A 22,734-nucleotide genomic window follows, 5' to 3' on the forward strand; every position below is an offset into this window, starting at 1 on the left:
AGTTTTCTATGGGTGTGTGTATTTTGACCGCGGCGGTGTGTACCGCCAATGGAATACCGCGTTTGAAAGACTGCCGCGTGGATTTGTGGGTCGGAATCGTATGGGCGTATTTCTGTTGGCGTGACGGTGGAGGTTTGGTCAGCGCCATTTTTTCACTGACCTTTGGTGTGGCAGATTATTGAGGATGTCGGGTTTTCGGCGGTTTGGCAGTTGCGGGTCAGAATGACCGTGGCGGTTTACCGCGGCGGTGTTATGTCGGTCTTCTGACCGGCGGTAAGCGCCTTTTACCACCGAGGTCAGAATGACCCCCTTAGTCTTTTTTTCGAAGCGGGACGAACCTGCCAGTCCAATCCGACCTCCTGGAGACCTTCTCCAGATGCGTGTTGCGGGAATCCTCGGTGGAGATTTTTACCTTTGGACTTAGTCGCTTTTTCGAGGTGAAAATCCTTCGACCGGGGTAAACCTGGATCTTGATCCGACGTCCCTGGAGCCCTCCTCGGATACGCTGGCTGGGAGGTCCCGGTCAACTTTTTACCTTCGGACTTAGTCTCTGTAAAGAAATGGCTCCCTGTTGCAGTCACCCCCCACTTTTTGCCTGATACTGATGCTGACTTGACTGAGAAGTGTGCTGGGACCCTTCTAACCAGGCCCCAGCACAAGTGTTCTTTCACCTAAAATGTACCATTGTCTCCACAATTGGCACAACCCTGGCACCCAGGTAAGTCCCTTGTAACTGGTACCCCTGGTACCAAGGGCCCTGATGCCAGGGAAGGTTTCTAAGGGCTGCAGCATGTCTTATGCCACCCTAGGGACCCCTCACTCAGCACAGACACACTGCTTGCCAGCTTGTGTGTGCTGGTGGGGAGAAAATGACTAAGTCGACATGCCACTCCCCTCAAGGTGCCATGCCAACCTCACACTGCCTGTGGCATAGGTAAGTCACCCCTCTAGCAGGCCTTACAGCACTAAGGCAGGATGCACTACACCACAGGTGAGGGCATAGGTGCATGAGCACTATGCCCCTACAGTGTCTAAGCAAAACCTTAGACATTGTAAGTGCAGGGTAGCCATAATAGTATATGGTCTGGGAGTCTGTCAAAAACGAACTCCACAGCTCCATAATGGCTACACTGAATACTGGGAAGTTTGGTACCAAACTTCTCAGAATAATAAACCCACACTGATGCCAGTGTTGGATTTATTAAAAAATGCACACAGAGGGCATCTTAGAGATACCCCCTGTATTTTACCCAATTGTTCAGTGCAGGACTGACTGGTCTGTGCCAGCCTGCTGCTGAGAGACGAGTTTCTGACCCCATGTGGTGAGGGCTTTTGTGCTCTTTGAGGACAGAAACAAAAGCCTGCTCTTGGTGGAGGTGCTTCACACCTCCCCCCTGCAGGAACTGTAACACCTAGCAGTGAGCCTCAAAGGCTCAGGCTTCGTGTTACAATGCCCCAGGGCACTCCAGCTAGTGGAGATGCCCGCCCCCTGGACACATCCCCCACTTTTGGCGGCAAGTCCAGGAGAGATAATGAGAAAAACAAGGAGGAGTCACTGGCCAGTCAGGACAGCCCCTAAGGTGTCCTGAGCTGAGGTGACTCTGACTTTTAGAAATCCTCCATCTTGCAGATGGAGGATTCCCCCAATAGGATTAGGGATGTGCCCCCCTCCCCTCAGGGAGGTGGCACAAAGAAGGTGTAGCCATCCTCAGGTCTAGTAGCCATTGGCTACTAACACCCCAGACCTAAACACACCCCTAAATTCAGTATTTAGGGGCTCCCCAGAACCTAGGAACTCAGATTCCTGCAACCTAAGAAGAAGAGGACTGCTAAGCTGAAAAACCCTGCAGAGAAGACGGAGACACCAACTGCTTTGGCCCCAGCTCTACCGGCCTGTCTCCCTCCCTTCTAAAGACACTGCTCCAGCGACGCTTTCCCCAGGGACCAGCGACTTCTGAATCCTCAGAGGACTGCCCTGCTCTAGAAGGACCAAGAAACTCCCGAGGACAGCGGCCCTGTTCACCCAAGACTGCAACTTTGTTTCCAAAGGAGCAACTTTAAAACAACTACATCTCCCGCCGGAAGCGTAAGACTTGCTACACTGCACCTGATGCCCCCGGCTCGACTTGTGGAGAAACAACACTTCAGGGAGGACTCCCCGGCGACTGCGAGACCGTGAGTAGCCAGAGATGCCCCCCCAGAGTCCCCACAGCGACGCCAGCAGAGGGAATCCCGAGGCTCCCCCTGACCGCGACTGCCTGACTCCCAGATCCCGACGCCTGGTAAAGACTCTGCACCCGCAGCCCCCAGGACCTGAAAGATCGGAACTCCAGTGCAGGAGTGACCCCCAGGAGGCCCTCTCCCTTGCCCAGGTGGTGGCTACCCCGAGGAGCCCCCCCCTTGGTCTCCCATTGATTTACATTGGAAACCCGACGTGTGTTTGCACACTGCACCCGGCCGCCCCGTGCTGCTGAGGGTGTACTTTCTGTGCTAACTTGTGTCCCCCCCGGTGCCCTACAAAACCCCCCTGGTCTGCCCTCCGAAGACGCGGGTACTTACCTGCTGGCAGACTGGAACCGGGGCACCCCCTTCTCCATTGAAGCCTAAGCGTTTTGGGCACCACTTTGACCTCTGCACCTGACAGGCCCTGAGCTGCTGGTGTGGTAACTTTGGGGTTGCTCTGAACCCCCAACGGTGGGCTACCTTGGACCCAAACTTGAACCCTGTAGGTGGTTTACTTACCTGCAAAAACTAACTGACTCTTACTCCCCCCAGGAACTGTGAAAATTGCACTGTCTACTTTTAAAATAGCTATATGTGATTTATTTGAAAACTGTGTATGCTATTTTGATTATTCAAAGTTCCTAAAGTACCTACCTGCAATACCTTTCATTTGAAGTATTACATGTAAAATTTGAACCTGTGGTTCTTAAAATAAACTAAGAAAATATATTTTTCTATACAAAAACCTATTGGCCTGGAATTGTCTCTGAGTGTGTGTTCCTCATTTATTGCCTGTGTGTGTACAACAAATGCTTAACACTATTCCTTGGATAAGCCTACTGCTCGACCACACTACCACAAAATAGAGCATTAGTATTATCTCTTTTTGCCACTATCTTACCTCTAAGGGGAACCCTTGGACTCTGTGCATACTATTCCTTACTTTGAAATAGTGTATACAGAGCCAACTTCCTACATTGGTGGATCAGCGGTGGGGTACAAGACTTTGCATTTGCTGGACTACTCAGCCAATACCTGATCACACAACTAAATTACAAAAATTTTCATTAGAAACTGATTTTTGCAATTTGAGCTATTTTTCTAAATTTTTAAAAGTCCTGCTAGGGCCTTGTGTTAGTCCCTGTTAGCATTTCTTTTAGAGTTTAAAAGTTTTGTGAAAGTTTGAATTAAGTTCTAGATATTGTTTTAGATTCTTAAAAAGTATTCCAACTTTTAGAAACATAGGGGGTTATTACAACTTTGGAGGAAGTGTTAATCCGTCCCAAATGTGACGGATATATCACCAGCCGTATTACGAGTTCCATAGGATATAATGGACTCGTAATAGGGCTGGTGGTATATCCGTCACTTTACCGTCACTTTTGGGACGGATTAACACCTCCTCCAAAGTTGTAATAACCCCCATAATGTCTAATGCAGAAGAGAGTGTGATGGAACTCGACATCACACCTTACCGCCATCTTAAGATGAGGGTGCTAAGGTCACTCTGCAAAATAAAGAAAATACCAGTTGGCATCAGACCTTCCAAAATACAGCTCCAGGAGCTTCTGGCAGAGTTTGAGAAAGCCAACCCCTCTGAGGATGACCTCCCAGAGGACGAAGCTAGTGACTTGGAGGAGAATTCCCCCCCCCCAGTCCTAGTTAGGGAGAACAGGGTCCCTCAAACCCTGACTCCAACTGTGATAGTCCGAGATGCTGCTTCCCTCACAGGAGGGTCCAGCACCTCTGTAATCACTGAGGATAGCCTCAGTGAAGATGACCTCCTGTTAGCCAGGATGGCCAAAAGATTGGCTTTAGAGAGACAGCTCCTAGCCATAGAAAGGGAAAGACAAGAGATGGGTTTTGGTCCCATCCATGGTGGCAGCAACATAAATAGGGTCAGAGATTCTCCTGACATGTTGAAAATCCCTAAAGGGATTGTAACTAAATATGAAGATGGTGATGACATCACCAAATGGTTCACAGCTTTTGAGAGGGTTTGTGCAACCAGAAAAGTAAACAGATCTCCCTGGGGTGCTCTCCTTTGGGAAATGTTCACTGGAAAGTGTAGGGATAGACTCCTCACACTCTCTGGAAAAGATGCAGAATCTTATGACCTCATGAAGGGTACCCTGATTGAGGGCTTTGGATTCTCCACTGAGGAGTACAGGATTAGGTTCAGGGGGGCTCAAAAATCCTCGAGCCAGACCTGGGTTGATTTTGTAGACTACTCAGTGAAAACACTGGATGGTTGGGTAACTGGAAATGAAGTGCATGACTGTGTTGGGCTTTATAATTTGTTTATGAAAGAACACATTTTAAGTAACTGCTTCAATGAAAAGTTGCATCAGTATCTGGTAGACCTAGGTCCAATTTCTCCCCAAGAATTGGGAAAGAAGGCAGACCACTGGGTCAAGACTAGGGTAACCAAAACTTCCACTGGGGGTGACCAAAAGAAAGGGGTTACAAAGCCTCCCCAGGAGAAAGTGGGTGACACTAGAAATAAAGAAAAAGAGTCCTCTGTAGGCCCCCAAAGGCCAGACCAGGTGGGTGGGCCCCAAGACACAACCCAAAACAAAGGTGGGTACCAGGGTAAGAACTGGGATGCCACTAAGGCATGGTGCCAAAACTGTAGACAGACAGGGCACCACACCAAGGGCACTTCTTGTCCCAAAAACAAACCCCCTAGCAAAATCCCAGGGGTGACCAGTGTAGCCATTGGGGATGACTCCTCAGATGAGGAGGTCTTCATAGCCTTCAACTGGAAAAAGGGCCCAACAGGTGAGTTGGAGATTCCAGAGGGAAGTAGACACTTCCACCACCTACTGGTGAATGGAATCCCAGCCACTGCCCTGAGAGACACTTGTGCCAGTCACACTATTGTGCATGACAGGCTGGTGTTCTCAAACCAGTACATCCCAGGTGAGACTGCCAGAGTAAGAGTTAGCCCAGACAGGGTCACTAATAGGCCTGTGGCTTTTGTGCCCATAGAAGTGGGTGGGACTTTTAGCTGGAGAAGGGTGGCAGTCAGTGCAGACCTCCCCCTTGATTGTCTCCTTGGAAATGACTACCCAGAGGTTAGTCAGAGCCCAAGAGAGGAACTGGTCCAGTGCCAGTCCTCTCCCAAGGATTCTTGAGGGGCTGCCTCTGCAGTAACTGCAAGTAGGCCCCAGAAGAAAAAGAAAAGAAAACAGTGTAGGAAGGGTGGACAACCTTTAGCCAAGGTTCCAGCAAGCCAAGGAGATTCTGCTCCAGTAGGGGAGAACTCCAAAAATGGCACTGGTAAAGTCCAACCTGACCCACAAGAAGTCCTGGCTAGTCAGGCAACTGTTAAACCTGAGTGGGTGGCTCCTCAGCTAACAGAAGAAAGAGTGGAAGAAGGGTGTTTACTACAAGATGTGGTAACCCCCCACTCTAATACTGCAGACAGGCACCCTGAACCCACAGAAGCTTGTAACTTAGCCCCTTCCCTTGTAGGTGAAGAGCTAAAGGTGTGGTTCTGGGCACTGACAGTTGTCAGTGGCCTCTGCTGGGTGTTAGCCTTTATGGCTGCACTATCCTTGGCATGGTGGTCTGACCCCATGCCAAATAGCAAGTTAAGCCCCCTGACCCTGTTGGTCATGGTGGGGTTACTCCAGCTCTGGGTAACTTCATTGGGTAAGCTAGGGGTGACCCTGGCTAAGATAAGATTAGCAGAGGTGGATACCTCTAACCCCAAAATAGAGAGAATGGGTGAAGACCTAAAAAGGACAGACAAGAGGCAGTTCAGATTAGGTCCTATCACTGTGGAAGTGGGTCAGTTCCCCAGAGGGAATGACCTGAACAGGAGGATGTAAGGCAGAGTAGGCCCTGCAACAAACCAGCCTATTTCCTCTACTCTTCCTCGCCTGACAGACTAGGAAGACTCTCCCAGGTTTGGCTGAGTCTCCTGGCCTGTGGGCTGGGGGGGGGCTTGTGTAAAGAAATGGCTCCCTGTTGCAGTTACCCCCCACTTTTTGCCTGATAATGATGCTGACTTGACTGAGAAGTGTGCTGGGACCCTGCTAACCAGGCCCCAGCACCAGTGTTCTTTCACCTAAAATGTACCTTTGTCTCCACAATTGGCACAACCCTGGCACCCAGGTAAGTCCCTTGTAACTGGTACCCATGGTACCAAGGGCCCTGATGCCAGGGAAGGTTTCTAAGGGCTGCAGCATGTCTTATGCCACCCTAGGGACCCCTCACTCAGCACAGACACACTGCTTGCCAGCTTGTGTGTGCTGGTGGGGAGAAAATGACGAAGTCGACATGGCACTCCCCTCAGGGTGCCATGCCAACCTCACACTGCCTGTGGCATAGGTAAGTCACCCCTCTAGCAGGCATTACAGCCCTAAGGCAGGGTGCACTATACCACAGGTGAGGGCATAGGTGCATGAGCACTATGCCCCTACAGTGTCTAAGGAAAACCTTAGACATTGTAAGTGCAGGGTAGCCATAATAGTATATGGTCTGGGAGTCTGTCAAAAATGAACTCCACAGCTCCATAATGGCTACACTGAATACTGGGAAGTTTGGTACCAAACTTCTCAGAATAATAAACCCACACTGATGCCAGTGTTGGATTTATAAAAAAATGCACACAGAGGGCATCTTAGAGATACCCCCTGTATTTTACCCAATTGTTCAGTGCAGGACTGACTGGTCTGTGCCAGCCTGCTGCTGAGAGACGAGTTTCTGACCCCATGTGGTGAGGGCCTTTGTGCTCTCTGAGGACAGAAACAAAAGCCTGCTCTTGGTGGAGGTGCTTCACACCTCCCCCCTGCAGGAACTGTAACACCTAGCAGTGAGCCTCAAAGGCTCAAGCTTCGTGTTACAATGCCCCAGGGCACTCCAGCTAGTGGAGATGCCCGCCCCCTGGACACAGCCCCCACTTTTGGCGGCAAGTCCAGGAGAGATAATGAGAAAAACAAGGAGTCGTCACTGGCCAGTCAGGACAGCCCCTAAGGTGTCCTGACCTGAGGTGACTCTGACTTTTAGAAATCCTCCATCTTTCAGATTGAGGATTCCCCCAATAGGATTAGGGATGTGCCCCCCTCCCCTCAGGGAGGAGGCACAAAGAGGGTGTAGCCACCCTCGGGGCTAGTAGCCATTGGCTACTAACCCCTCAGTCCTAAACACACCCCTAAATTCAGTATTTAGGGGCTCCCCAGAACCTAGGAACTCAGATTCCTGCAACCTAAGAAGAAGAGGACTGCTAAGCTGAAAAACCCTGCAGAGAAAACGGAGACACCAACTGCTTTGGCCCCAGCTCTACCGGCCTGTCTCCCTCCCTTCTAAAGACACTGCTCCAGCGACGCTTTCCCCAGGGACCAGCGACCTCTGAATCCTCAGAGGACTGACCTGCTCTAGAAGGACCAAGAAACTCCTGAGGACATTGGCCCTGTTCACCCAAGACTGCAACTTTGTTTCCAAAGGAGCAACTTTAAAACAACTACATCTCCCGCCGGAAGCGTGAGACTTGCTACACTGCACCCGACGCCCTTGACTTGTGGAGAAACAACACTTCAAGGAGGACTCCCCGGCGACTGCGAGACCGTGAGTAGCCAGAGTTGCCCCCCCTGAGCCCCCACAGTGACGCCTGCAGAGGGAATCCCAAGGCTCCCCCTGACCGCGACTGCCTGACTCCCAGATCCCGACGCCTGGTAAAGACCCTGCACCCGCAGCCCCCAGGACCTGAAAGATCGGAAATCCAGTGCAGGAGTGACCCCCAGGAGGCCCTCTCCCTTGCCCAGGTGGTGGCTACCCCGAGGAGCCCCCCCCCTTGCCTGCCTGCATCGCTGAATAGACCCCTTGGTCTCCCATTGATTTACATTGGAAACCCGACGTGTGTTTGCACACTGCACCCGGCCGCCCCGTGCTGCTGAGGGTGTACTTTCTGTGCTAACTTGTGTCCCCCCGGTGCCCTACAAAACCCCCCTGGTCTGCCCTCCGAAGACGAGGGTACTTACCTGCTGGCAGACTGGAACCAGGGCACCCCCTTCTCCATTGAAGCCTATGCGCTTTGGGCACCACTTTGACCTCTGCACCTGACCGGCCCTGAGCTGCTGGTGTGGTAACTTTGGAGTTGCTCTGAACCCCCAACGGTGGGCTACCTAGGACCCAAACTTGAACCCTGTAGGTGGTTTACTTACCTGCAAAAACTAACTGACTCTTACTCCCCCCAGGAACTGTGAAAATGGCACTGTCTACTTTTAAAATAGCTATATGTGATTTATTTGAAAACTGTGTATGCTATTTTGATTATTCAAAGTTCCTAAAGTACCTACCTGCAATACCTTTCATTTGAAGTATTACATGTAAAATTTGAACCTGTGGTTCTTAAAATAAACTAAGAAAATATATTTTTCTATACAAAAACCTATTGGCCTGGAATTGTCTCTGAGTGTGTGTTCCTCATTTATTGCCTGTGTGTGTATAACAAATGCTTAACACTACTCCTTGGATAAGCCTACTGCTCGACCACACTACCACAAAATAGAGCATTAGTATTATCTCTTTTTGCCACTATCTTACCTCTAAGGGGATCCCTTGGACTCTGTGCATACTATTCCTTACTTTGAAATAGTGCATACAGAGCCAACTTCCTACAGTCTCTTTTTCAGAGATTTTCTTTACCATGACGAACCAGCAAATCAGGCCGGGTCGCAGTTGAGGCAAGTCGGCTAGAGTTGCCGCGGCGGGTCGGTCCCTCTATGGAGCTTTTTTTTCCAAAAGTTCTCCAAATTTCTCCAAACTTCTGGGGCTTCTCCCAGATGTCCTTCTAAGGTTCTTTTGAGGTCCACAACTCACCCCAAGGGTCCAGAAGTTCTGAGATGGTCCTTGTGGGTGCGGACTACAACTCCCAGAATGCACCTGGCACAAACTCCTTTTTGGCCACTGGACAGTGGTCAGCTGGTTGATTTCTTCAGGAGTTGGTGCAGGGGACTCTGGTTAGCAATTTTTCACCTGTAGCAAACAGGGAGTCCCTCCTTGAACCAGTTGAAGCCAGGACAAGTCCTTCTTGTGGTGAATCCCAGGTGTGCAGCTGGTGCAGTCCTTCTGAGTGCAGGTTCCAGGTGCAGGCCAGGGGTCCAGCAGGGCAGTCCTTCTTCTTCTGTAGTTCTTCCTTGTTGGATGTGGTAGGGAACTGAGGTGTGGGTGCAGGTCTGCCAGTTTTATCCTTGCTCCTGGGTGAAAAGCAGGGTGTCCTGGTTCTCCAATCAGGCGCAGGGTCTTTCCCCCTGTGATGACCACTTCCTGAGAAGTGTGGCAAAAATCAATCCCAGGAGGCAACATTCTCCAAAAATCCATCATGGCTGAATCTGATTTTTGGAGGTTACATCTGGCTGAGCCCACCCACTGATGTGGCTAAAAATCATAAATACACCCCTCTCCTAATCTAATCAAGGGGGCACCTAGTTGTCTGGGGTTTCAGGATGTGGGGGTGTTGCTGGTTGCTCCAAATGTCCTTCTCTGCCTTTGAAGACCAGTTTGGCAGCCCTCCCCCTTCCTGCCTCACCATCTGATGAGGGGGGATTCCCTCCCACAGGCACATTCCTTTGTGTGATGCCAGGCCACTTCACACCTCATCAAGGCAGCCTGGCCAGGCTGCTAGAGGCTGGCCAATCAGGGCACAGCAGCAAAAACAATGCAGGACTGAAATTGGCAACTTTTCAGGTAAAGTTTAAAACTCTTTACCTGAACAAGTTATATTAAATCCCACAACTGGAAGTTGTGGGATTTATTATAACAATTAATTTGATACCAAACTCTTGATATCTATCATTTAAGGGGACTTTAAAAATTAAAATAAAGCCTCCCCATTCTAACCTATGGAGGCCATTCACTAAAATGTTTTTACCTCACCAGGGCTTATAAAACTAGTTTTATAAGGTCCCTGCTTATAGTTACATGGCACCCAGCCCAAGGGGCACATAGGGCACACCTTAGGGGTGACTTATATGTAAAAATAAGGTAGTTTAAGACTTTGGAACTACTTTTAATTCCAAAGTCGAATTTTCATATAACTTTAATTTAAAAGCAGCCAGCAAGGCAGGCCTGCCTTTAAAATGACACTGGGCACCTCAGCAGTGCACCTATGGGTGCACTACCTATGCTGTGGTCCCTAAACATACATGCCCTATCATATACTAGGGACTTATAGGTAGGTTAACTTAGCCAATTATAATTAGCCTAATTTGCATATCCATTTTACACAGAGCACAGGCCCTGGGACTGGTTAGCAGTACCCAGGGCACCATCAGAGTCAGGAAAGCACCAGCAAAAAGTGGAAAATGGGGGCAAAAAGTTGCAATCAGCCCTGCTTTCTCACAGTAAAAATATTTTACTGATTATGCTATATAATGGAGGTTTGAAAGATAACACACGCAACAGGACCAATGGGTCTGTTTTTTTTGCATTTTTAATTTTTTTACCACTTTGCATGAGGATGTTATTTTTTGCTACAGATCTTTAGCATCAAATGAAGGCACTCTACAGTCATCATGCTCTTGGGTTTATGTTCCACAATAGCAACTGGAAACATGACTCCCTGGTTTTTGAAGCACTAGAATACGATGTGATTGACTCAGATATCCTGAGGGCCAGTCATGGGCAAGGTGCCTATAAGTCTGCTAAAATTCTCCAAACATTTGCTAATGTGGAACAGAAGAAGCATTTAAGCAGACAATTACACTTGTCCAATTAAGGAAATGGGCCTAATTTACATGTTTGTTGTCTGCATACTCCTTCACAACCGTGACAGAGTATAGATACCACCAAGATAGTGGCCCACCCTTCAAATTTAAAAGCAGGCAGACTTTAGGTTTAATCACAGCACAACTATTCCATCTCTGCCATGATTAAACCTCTCTGACGACCCTGTGGACTAAAGGTCGTCAGAGGCAGACCTTTAGTTTTGCCCCCTAATTTAGATGGGCAGAATTAGAGGTCAGTTTCACCGCCCATCACTGCCAGCAAAATCCTGGTGGTATGGGGCAGTGAAAACTGCTAAATGTTCCCCTTGTCATAGGAAAGGATTCCCACAGCAAAGGAAGCATTTTATTTTTTATTTTCCAGAAGAAAATCCCGCTTCAGGATGTTGTTTTTGAAAATACAAAATAAAACGTTTTGGTGCATGGCTCCCTCATGTTGATGGATCCCTTCTCCAAACTGTAAACAACATTTACAGTAACTGCCCTGTCGCTGGTTCCTAGAAATGACCCTCAGATGAGTTTGTCTCTTTATTTGTAATTCACACTGGGTGCGAAAAATGCATGTTTGCCATATCCTCAAATGTAACGCATTTTTACTTTATTGGATTTATCGATGTATATTGGAAGCACATTTTTAAAGTAGTGGTAACTAACAGCAGCTTAAAAGAACTTAAAATAATGGCGGTCCGTGCTGAAGAGAATGTGTTAAAATGGAGAAAACGGCAAATGATTTTTTTCCTTTATACCTTTCAAACGTGTTATATATGCGTCTATGTCTCCGCAAAAGCTTCTCTATAATTCATGCCAGTTACGTGGGAGTTTTCTGTTGCAAGGAATGTGAAGCATAGCATGTGTGGGTTGACTATCATTTTTAGGCTTTTGATGGAAAATTCAATACACCCAGGACGTGTGAGATCAAAAGTATTTATTTACTCTCTGAGAGTCTTGAACACATTTCGTATCAGTCACGTAAAATGGGTGGAATTCATAGCTATTCTCTCTCCAGAATTTGCAGATGAGAAGGCTTGTTCTAGTCCAGAGACCAGTATTATGAACCAATCGCCAATGACTGCATTCATTGCATAAACGGGGCAACCATGGGGGGCACTGCTCATGTGCGGAAATTGCATTATAGGAGGAATTCTCGGCTCTCTTCAGCAACAGTATGCAAATGAAGGACGCTCTTAAATTACTGAGAAGTACATTTTGAACAAGTGAACTAAACAGAGTGCTTCCATCAGTGGTCTTTTTAATCAACTGCTTGTTTCTCTACCTGCTTTCATCTCTTTTACGTCTCCAGTGCAACAAACTTCCACTGCCCCTTACCTTCCCATGGTTATTTCTAGCTGTTTACAAAGATTTCTCTAAAACATGTTCTCTCCAACGCAACCACTCAGAATCGATTGAACTTATCAACAGTGCGTCTTGAATTTATTTTAAACCAATTCGAAGGTGACTGTAGTGGAAACAAATAGACATAAACGTCACCACGACTAATGATAACCTTAACAGTGATCCCTGGTGTAGCGGTCCTTACTGCAAATTGCTGTTTAAATGTACACGAAAGACACTTTCTAGCAGACTGTAGTGGCGATACCAGCTCCATATTCATTGTCAAAGACACGATATTTGATGGAATAGCCTACTCACTTTGCAGACTGGCCAGGAATTCTACTGCTGGCTACAGTGTCTGTGTGACATGAGGTTGTAACATTTATAGAGTTCTAGATGGACACTAGTCTGACTGAAATGTATTTTGACATTAAAGGTCTGTTTACCTTACTTTCATGTATATTCCACGACCCATTTAAAAACAGACTTGTTTCCCCTAAATGACTCATTCTTCCCTTAAAAGGAACTAAGGTGCCCACATTGGAAGCCCCCTCTCAGCTAAAGACCACAAGATACTTGAAACTAATGTACCCCTCTCCAGACTGTCATATAAAATACAATGTGAAAAGTACTTCGGCATTCGACACGCCCACTTTCGACACATTACCCTGATAAGCATACATTGGCTGCTAGTCAAAATCAACGTGCCCTTGAGTAGTTTGATTGGCATAAGAAGCTGTTATTTTCATTGTTCAAAGATGCCAAGTTGGCCTTTTCATACACTGCACGGTGAACAGGAACAGCACATCGAAATCCTAAATCTCAAGAAACGGCAAACTATGTTTTTACTGTTCATTGGCTATACCCCAAAATACTTAACAGACCTCTGCCTCTGCAAGTAATCACCACGAGTCTTCTCTGAATAGTACTTAAAATCTTCATTTTATGAAATAACTCACCTACCAGGTCTGGCCTAGTTCTTCCCACAAGAATGCAATGTTTCCATGTCTGTTTTTATCTCTAAAGAATGACACACATGATGCTTTATGTAAACACTAATCTCCACTTGTTTGAGCCAACTGTCCAATTGTTTGCTTGATTTTTCATTAGCTTGTGTCCTGCAGACGTTCTGATCACTGGATGTGCTTGCCTACGGCCGATAGTGTGCTTTTTGTGCCTCTTATACCACAAGCTAAGTCCTACAAAGAAGATATTGAAATTTGACCACACACTGATATCACAATTGTATGCTATCCTTGTGATATAATTTGCTTATAATTGCTTGATCACTATAGACGTTTAGCTCCTTGTTGACACCAGCTGCTCAACATTGTGATTATATCATTTGCAATCCTGTGAAAATTTGCTTCCTTTTTAGGAAAATTAAAACCGTTGCTTTTGATAAAATTAGTTTGCTAATGTTGCAGTTTACTTTGTTCTGATGTCTTTGTTGATGGCAAGAGATCTTCCATGGAACGGACACATCTCTACTTCACAAGTATTCAATTAGATAGATAGATAGACTCTACAGTTAACTCTAATTCAGATATAAGACAAATAAATAATCACATTAAGGTACCTACGTTTTGATAAAAAAGATGATCAGATGTAGGATGTATGTATTTATTCATGGATGAATGCATGTATAGAATAAACCTAGCCAATAGGCAGTAGAGTGCTGTACAGGGTCAAAAGCAAGCATACATTCAATGAGTAGCAGAAGTAGTATTTGGGTTCTGGGAGCAGAAGTTTAATATTACTGCATTGTGATGTAGTGGTGGATCTTCAACTCTTTCCTAAATTGGAGTAGTGTTGAGGAAATTCCTAATGGCTACAGGAATGTTGTTCCATGTCTTGCGTGCTTAAATGGAAAAGGATTGCTGCTTTATTTCTTTTACACGCTTTAGTCCAGCTTAATGGTGTCCTCGCGTTTGGTGTGCTGAAAGCCACCAGAGATGCTGAGCTAGTCTGTAAGATAAACTGGATGCTGGTCATGATAGCTTTGTAAATGATATACCTGGTTTAAATATGGTGAGGGCCAATATGGGAGCCAATAGAGCTCCATCAGGATAGGAGTGATGTAGTTATATTTGTTTAGGCCCTGGATGAGACATGCTACAGAGTGTAGGATGCTCTTACGTGCGACCATTTTGGAATTTGGAGGCTGAAGAGCAGGGTGTTACCACATTTAGATGCAAGATGCAATAGTAGGTGAGCTTGAATAGCAGTCTGAAGTTACTTTCTCTAGAAGGCAGAGCTGGTACCTGGTCATCTCTTTTTTTTTTGACGATGTTTCTTTGAGGATTAGGTTGGTGTCCTGAAACTTGGCATTCAGTGAAATTTGAGGCTGAAGCCATCAAGATTTATGTCATTTTGCTAGGTTTATTCTGTTTCTTGCTTGCTGCTCTTTGTGAATAACAAGAATTCTATCTTGATGAAATTGGATGAGCTGTGGATGAGGTGTGGGTAGTGTTTGAAGCATTAGATGTCTGGAGCAGAAGAGAATTTCAAGTAGATTTGTGAATTGTCTGCATATTGGTTAACTGTTTTGCTGTTATTTTATAAGTAGAGCCCTAAGGGTGCAATATAGAGGTTGAATATGTCAGAAGACAGTATGATGCAACAAGGGACTCCCCAGGTGACTTGAATCTTTTAGGACCTTGAATTGACCATGTGAATAAACTAGTGCTTATTGGACTGGTGTTGACTGGAAAGGTAGGAGGAGAACCAGTGTTGATACAGAATCTCATTTTATAGTCCAGGTAGTAAATAAGGGTGGGATCATCGACTGTGCTGGAGGTAGCTGTAGTCATCTTCATCTGTGATCAAAAAGGCATTGTCTACAATGTGTACAGTAATGGTCTCTGTGCTACAAATTAATCTGAAACCCGAATGGTAGTTGTGCATTAGTTGGTTAGCAATAGTGTGATCTTTAAGTTGAGGGTAGACTGTTTTTTGATGATCTAACTGATAAAGGGTAGATGAGTGATGGGCCAGTAATTGGTGAGGCCATCATTTCATCAGGGTCTAGTTTAGGTTTCTTTAGAGAGGGATGATCTCGCCTGTCTTAAGAGTTTCTTGGGAGATACCTTGAGCAACGAGACATTGACAAGGATAGTTAAACACTTTATTCTTTCATCAGCTCTCACACACAGCATTATTAGTTACTACCAACTTTCATCACTATTAGTATGTGAAATAAATTGCAATTTTATAGTGTGTGTATATATTTATTTCTATTTTTGAACACTATCTCACCTTGTATGGTTTGTGCAGTGTTCTGATTTCTGAGTTTGACTTGGCTTGTACTCAGCAAATTTCTACAGATAAAAAAGCAGAAATCACAAATTAACAACAAATATTAGCACTGTTGCTTTCTTTCGACAGGCGTCTAATATATTCATGCATGCATACATTGATTTTCATATAAATACAGGGAATTGTTTTTATTTGAATCCATTTTGGCACCTAAGATTATTATTGTGATTTTAATAGTCATACCAATAACTGAGAAAGAACTCCATTGTAGCCCAGTTCAGTATGGCAAAGCTAAATACTATACACCATTCTCTGTATTTACATGAACATTGACACATTTTTCCAACATTTGCTTTGCTAAAATGCCAAACTGGTAGAAAAAAATACACAATTAATATGGATCCCATTAAATTGTTCCATGAAAATGTCATTACACTAAAAGCAACACCTCTTGATAAAAAATAAGAATCAATCATATTTAACAGAAAAAAAACAATTCCAGCAATTTTGTCACTTTTACCTATCAGTTTAAGTGTTTATTATAAAATGAAATGTAGTCTAACTTGATTTAGCAATACCGATAAAACCCACCCATCCCTGAAAGTAATAATTTTCCAAAGTCAACAAAAATGTGTAGCTATTTCAGACTATGATAAAGGACCAGTGTGTATAATCTTCAATAAAGCCCGAAAGAATAGATTAGGAAATCTGCCATTTCTGCATGGTCAAATAGCACTTTTTGCCTTTTGCTGGACTCTATAACACTTCCAACTAGTGATAAAGTACCTGTGCTCCCCCTTTAAACATGGATGAATTAGCATATTACATATTGCTATATTTAACTTACCTATAAGTCCCTCCTATATGGTACAAAAATATACCCAGGGACTGTAATTTAAACCTCACTAGTGGACTGCAACACCTACTGTGCTGTCCACTACAGTGACAGTGTAAAACATTTGTTCAGGGCAACCACTGTGGTCTGACTGTGTCTGTTTACACACTACAGATTGACCTCCTGTCAAAATAGACCATTTTGACAGATCAAAACTTCCATTTTAAATAGTAACTAGCCACCTCTATGTAGGCCTTGTATTTCACAAGGCAGGGTACAAAGTACTTAAAAGTACAATATGTCAACATTTCATGTTAAAATATCCTTACAGTGACTAGTACACCAAAGCTAGTTTTCACTGTGGTAGGCCTGGCTGTACAGATTACCAGTCTTAATGCTGTATATCCAGAATATGATTAGCTAGAAAAATATTTGAACACCTAATGTTAATTCTTATTCAAACCAAATTAACATTGAAGTCATATTTGTATTGAATATTAGGAAAATCAACTTTTAGAAAGTTAACCTTTCCCTGCCTGAGGTTCCTGGGGACTAAGGGCCTGATTTAGAGTTTGGAAAAGATGGTCACTCAATCACAAATGTGACGGATATCCCATTGGCTGTATTACGATCCCATTATAGCTTATGGAATCGTAATACGGCAGACAGGATATCTGTCACATTTGTGACAGAGTAACCCATCCGTCAAACTCTAAATCAGGCCCTAAGATTTGTATTTGCTGTCCCATTTCTTTGAGCTAGTAATTATCATTTGAATAGGTGTGAAAAAGATGTGGAATGCATCCAAGAAGTGTAGGAAAGTACCATCTTGCCTGGCATGTTACCCCCATTTTTACATGTATGTCAGTTTGTTTTTGCCTGTCTCACTGGGATCCTGCTAGCCAGGACCTCAGTGCTCATAGTTGTGGCCTGAATGTGTGTCCCTGTGTAGTGACTAACTGTGTCACTGAGGCTCTGCTAATCAGAACCTCAGTGCTTATGCTCTCTCTGCCTTTAAAATTGTCACTAAAGACTAGTGACCATTTTCACCAATTCTAATTGGCACACTGGAACACACTTATAATTCCCTAGTATATGGTACCTAGGTACGCAGGGTATTGGGGTTCCAGGAGATCCCTATGGACTGCAGCATTTCTTTTGCCACCCATAGGGAACTCAGACAAATGTTACACAGGACTGCCACTGCAGCCTGAGTGAAACAACATCCACATTATTTCACAGCCATTTTCACTGCACTTAAGTAACTTATAAGTCACCTATATGTCTAACCCTCACTTGGTGAAGGTTAGGTGCAAAGTTATTAAGTGTGAGGGCACCCTGGCACTAGCCAAGGTGCCCCCACATAGTTTAGGGCAATTTCCACGGACTTTGTGAGTGCGGGGACACCATTACACGCATGCACTACATATAGGCCAATACCTATATGTAGCTTCACAATGGTAACTCCAAATATGGCCATGTAACATGTCTAAGATCATTACATTTTCCCTCATGCCAAATCTGGTATTGGGGTTCCAATCCCATGCATCCCGGGGCTCCAGCATGGACCCTGAGTACTGCCAAACCAGCTCTCTGGGGTTTTCATGGCAGCTACTGTTGCTGCCAACCCACAGACAGGCTTCTGCCCTCCTGTGGTCTGGGCAGCCCAGTCCCAGGAAGGCAGAACAAAGGATTTCCTCTGAGAGAGGGTGTTACACCCTCTCCCTTTGGAAATAGGTGTTAAGGGCCTTTAAGGAGAAGCCTCTCCAGGCCTCTGGAAATGCTTTGAAGGGCACAGATGGTGCCCTCCTTGCATGAACCAGTCTACACCGGTTCAGGAAACCCCCAGCCCTGCTCTGGTGCAAAACTGGACAAAGGAAAGGGGAGTGACCACTCCCCTGTCCATCACCACCTCAGGGGTGGTGCCCAGAGCTCCTCCAGTGTGTCCCAGACCTCTGCTATCTTGAATCCAGAGGTGTGAGGGCACAATGGAGGCCTCTGAGTGGCCAATGCCAGCAGGTGACGTCAGAGACCCCCCCTGATAGGTGCTTACCTGACCAGGTGGCCAATTCTCCTCTGAGGGCTATTTAGGGTCTCTCATGTTGGCTTATCCTCAGATAACGAATGCAAGAGCTCACCAGAGTACCTCTGCATCTCCCTCTTCGACTTCTGCCAAGGATCCACCGCTGACTGCTCCAGGCCACCTGCAAAACTGCAACAAAGTAGCAAGAAGACTACCAGCGACATTGTAGCACCTAATCCTGCTGGCTTTCTCAACTGTTTCCTGGTGGTGAATGCTCTGGGGGCTGTCTGCCTTCACCCTGCACTGGAAGCCAAGAAGAAATTTCCCGGGGGTCGACAGAATCTTCCGCCTGCTAACACAGGCACCAAATTTCTGCTTCACCGGTCCTCTGGGTCCCCTCCCATCGTGACCCCTGGAACACAGGTGCTGGATCCAAGTGACCCCGACAGTCCAGTGGTCCATCTGTCCAAATTTGGAGGAGGTAAGTCCTTGCCTCCCCTCGCCAGACAATAATCCTGTTTACTGCGTGAACTTCAGCTGCTAGGGCTTCTGTGCACTTTTGAAAGGAATCCTTCATGCACAGCACAGCCCAGATCCCCAGCACTCCGTCCTGCATTGCTCAACACGCTGAGTTGACCACCGCCTTCGTGGGACCCTCCCTTGTAGTGTTGAGACAACTGGTGTGCTCAGTTATCTTGAACCCATGTTCAAGTACTTCTGAGGGTGCTGCCTTCTTCTGCGTGGGCTCTCTGTATTGCTGAGGGCCCCTTCTGTCTCCTCTTCCAAGTGACGACTTCCTGGTCCTTCCTGGGCTCGGGCAGCACCCATTTTCCTCAAACGCGACCTTTGCAGTTAGCAAGACTTGTTTGCGGTCTTTCTCCAAAGAAACAACTCTGCATCCTCCGGCACGCCGTGGGGCATCTTCTGTGCAAAGGAGAAGTTCCTGGCATCTTCTGTTGTTGCAGAATCTTCAGTTTCTTCCACCCAGAGGCAGCCATTTTGCACTTTCATCCGGGATTTAGTGGGCTCCTGCCCCCCCGGACACTTTTGTGACTCTTGGACTTGGTCCCCTTCTTTTACAGGTCCTCAGGTCCAGGAATCCATCTTCAGTGCTTTGCAGTCAGTTGTGGTCTTTGCAGAATCAAAGTGTGTTTCTGGGTAAGTAGGGTCACTTTACTCCTACTTTTCAGGGTCTTGGGGTGGGGTATCTTGGACACCCTTAGTGTTTTCTTACACTCCCAGTGACCCTCTACACACTACACTAGGCCAGGGGTCCCTAAGTGGTTCACATTCCACTTTCTTAGTATATGGTTTTGTGTTGCCCCTAGGCCTATTGCATCCTATTGTATTCCACAGTGTTTGCACTACTTTTCTAACTGTTTACTTACCTGATTTTGGTTTGTGTATATATTTTGTGTATTTTACTTATCTCCTAAGGGAGTACATCCTCTGAGATATTTTTGTCACTTTGTCACTAAAATAAAGTACCTTTATTTTTAGTAACTCTGACTATTGTGATTCTTATGATATAGTGCTATATGATACAAGTGGTATAGTTGGAGCTTTGCATGTCTCCTAGTTCAGACTAAGCTGCTCTGCTATGGCTACCTCTATCAGCCTAAGCTGCTAGAACACTACTAATCTACTATTAAGGGATAATTGGACCTGGCACAAGGTGTAAGTACCATCAGGTACTCACTATAAGCCAGGCCAGCCTCCTACAATAAGCAAACAATAGGCTGGCCTAAAGGAGCAGAGATGAACCTCCCACATTAGGCAGGGTAGGGTCTGAGAGCATCCATTTTGATATTACAGTGCCAAATGGCACTTGATTGTCAAACCCTTTTTGCCAGGTCTTTTAGGTTAGGTATAACACTTTGGGTGACACTCTGAAAGGCAGAGGACAGGATGGCAAGACAATGCTTGCATATCCACTATCTGGCTGCTGATAAACTTTGCTTTGTCCTACCAGAATTCTGCCTCTGAGTTTACTGTTGGTGCAGTGGTTGTCCCAAACAGGATTTTAGTCTTAGGTGTGGGAGGACACTAGAATTACCTCAGTACTCTCCTCACACACACCCTTGTCCTCAGTGCCAAAGTTTAGTGTGGTCAAACACTTCTGCCATTTTGGAAAATGCCCAAAGTAGGAAGGGTTGGGCCCAGGAACTTTTAGCCCATTGGTTACAACATGAGCACTTATCATTCTCACTCACTGGGTTGTGACAGTCATAAATAAGGCATCTGCAGGCAACACTCTTGAACCTGAGAAAGATCGGAAGAGGGCTGAACCTGCTGTCTTCAACCTGAGAAAAGGCCTCGAGAACGGGACCTGCTCGCTCTTGTATCCAGGACAAAGAAGTGGACTCTATGGGTCAGAAAGCTGACCTCCTCTTAGAGCTACAGAGAAACAAGGAGCTATAAGAGGCTTTTTCCAAGCAATTTCTTAGCTCACCAGTGGCAACCGGATCTGAACTAGACCCTGCTGATGGTGTCTGCCTGCCAACCTGTGAGTTTCTTAAGTGTCTTCCCTGAGGTACTGGAGGGCTTTATAAGTGTTCTCCTGCTGTGGATTGGGACTTAAAGGACTAAAGTCGGAAGTAAAAACTTGGACTAGGACATAAATGGTTGTTGTATCCGACCTGCACTCCTTCGCAGTCAGGGCCTATATATTCTTAAAATGCCAAATAGGATTAATTTCAGAGGCTGCTTGAGATTGTGACACTGTCTAGGACATCAGTGCAACAATAATGCTAAAGATATTATCAGACTAGGTTCACAAAGCTTTAAACATGTAATCAAATGTACATTGTTGAAATGGGGTCCCTGGAGCCGAAAATGGCTTTGGAAGGTGGTCCACACCTACTAATGTAGCTAGCCTCAAAGGATGGAGTCTCAGGCGCCATAATAGGCTTGGGGAGGGGGCCACTTGTCCCCCTCCCTTTTAATTAGATATAACCCTGGAAAATGGGGTCACCCTTTATTTATGGGTGAAACATGTTGACTATCCGGCTGTATTTTTTGAAGGAGATTGGAAAGATTAATAAAGAATTTAAGTTTTTACTACATCCTTTCAAGCCTTTTGGCTACCAATTTGTTTATGGACTTTCTGAATTAATTTTGGGACGCAGCCCATTCAACTGTGTGTTTTTCCAAGTATTGGGTTGATTGGACAGCTGATCCAAGGAGGTATGCAACTGGTTATCTACAAGAGGGAGACTAACTGGTTTGTGCAGTCAAATAGTCTCTAGTTGATGTATAGTAGTTTGTTGATAATAAGTTTCTGGCACCATCAACCATTTTTTTCAATGTTGCGTAGCTCCCCAGCAACTTAGACAAAAAAAAAAAAAACATAATGTCTGCTGGGTCACTGAATCCATGAGCACAGGAGAGCTTACTAGATTTCTAAAGCACTCCTAGTTGGAGCTCTATGCTTTTCAGATGGAGTGCAGTGACCTATAGTGGCTGTGTTGCTGTGTTGTTTTTATGGCTGCATTTTTTGGGCTGAAAAACAATAAAAGAAAGACAAACAGATATGTAGATTTTTATTTTATTTAGCAAAACGTTATTAATTCTTTTTGACAACCATTTTTATTCAATATTTTGAAATTGTGTGAATTTCTGAAATATACATTTGATAATGATTATTGGTGATATTTTGACAAAGATAATAGGTCTGCTTTATATATATTGATACGTTGACCCTTTATGAAGCCAATCGGTACACATCTAATATTTTGGTGTTCTGACCTCTTGATAAAGTGTGTAGGTCTGCTTTACTTAAATTAACTCCCTTTATATAGGAACATCACATAGTCAGCTGTCAGTGCCCTTAGTGAGTTTGGACACTGGACCAAAAGCAGTGTGCACCTGGCAGGATTGGCTGCCTGTGAGGGGTTGGCTAAAAGGCCTTGCCACAGGCCAGACCCTGCAATCAACCCCATGCCACAGAGGGCTTTTGGCACTGCAGGAAATGTGTTTGGTAATATGTATCATAATAAAATATTACTTTATGTTAAAAAAAAATCCTAGGAATTGAACAAAAAGAACTAGTTAGAGTGATATTATAGTTAGATATGGTTAGACCTAGCATCCTTCGTGTGGTTTCCTTTAACTTTTTACCTTCAGACATCCTCTTTTTGCTTTGTCTTGGTTTTTTTTGGCCTTAGGATTCTGCACACTTTACCACTGCTAAAGTGCTTGTGCTTTTTTCCTACAATGTGGTAACATTGGCATATCCCTAATAGGCATATCTCATTTGGTTAGAAGTCCCTAGTATAGTGCACTATATGTTCCCAGGGCCAGTAAATTAAATGCTACCAGTGGGCCTGTAG

The 22,734-nt window shown here is 45.3% G+C and overlaps 1 protein-coding gene across 4 annotated transcripts in view; it reads right to left on the reverse strand.

The window, feature by feature from the left end:
* SYT1 (synaptotagmin 1) overlaps positions 1-22,734 on the reverse strand; it is a 3,823,670-nt gene that overhangs the window by 1,015,046 nt on the left and 2,785,890 nt on the right. For all 4 annotated transcript variants that reach the window (XM_069228780.1, XM_069228783.1, XM_069228779.1 and 1 more), the window contains one exon: positions 15,546-15,607. The gene's annotated coding sequence lies outside the window, so the exon portion shown is untranslated. The remainder of the gene's footprint in view (positions 1-15,545; positions 15,608-22,734) is intronic.

Source organism: Pleurodeles waltl, chromosome 4_1 (assembly GCF_031143425.1).
Source record: "Pleurodeles waltl isolate 20211129_DDA chromosome 4_1, aPleWal1.hap1.20221129, whole genome shotgun sequence".
NCBI classification, from domain to species: Eukaryota; Metazoa; Chordata; class Amphibia; order Caudata; family Salamandridae; genus Pleurodeles; species Pleurodeles waltl.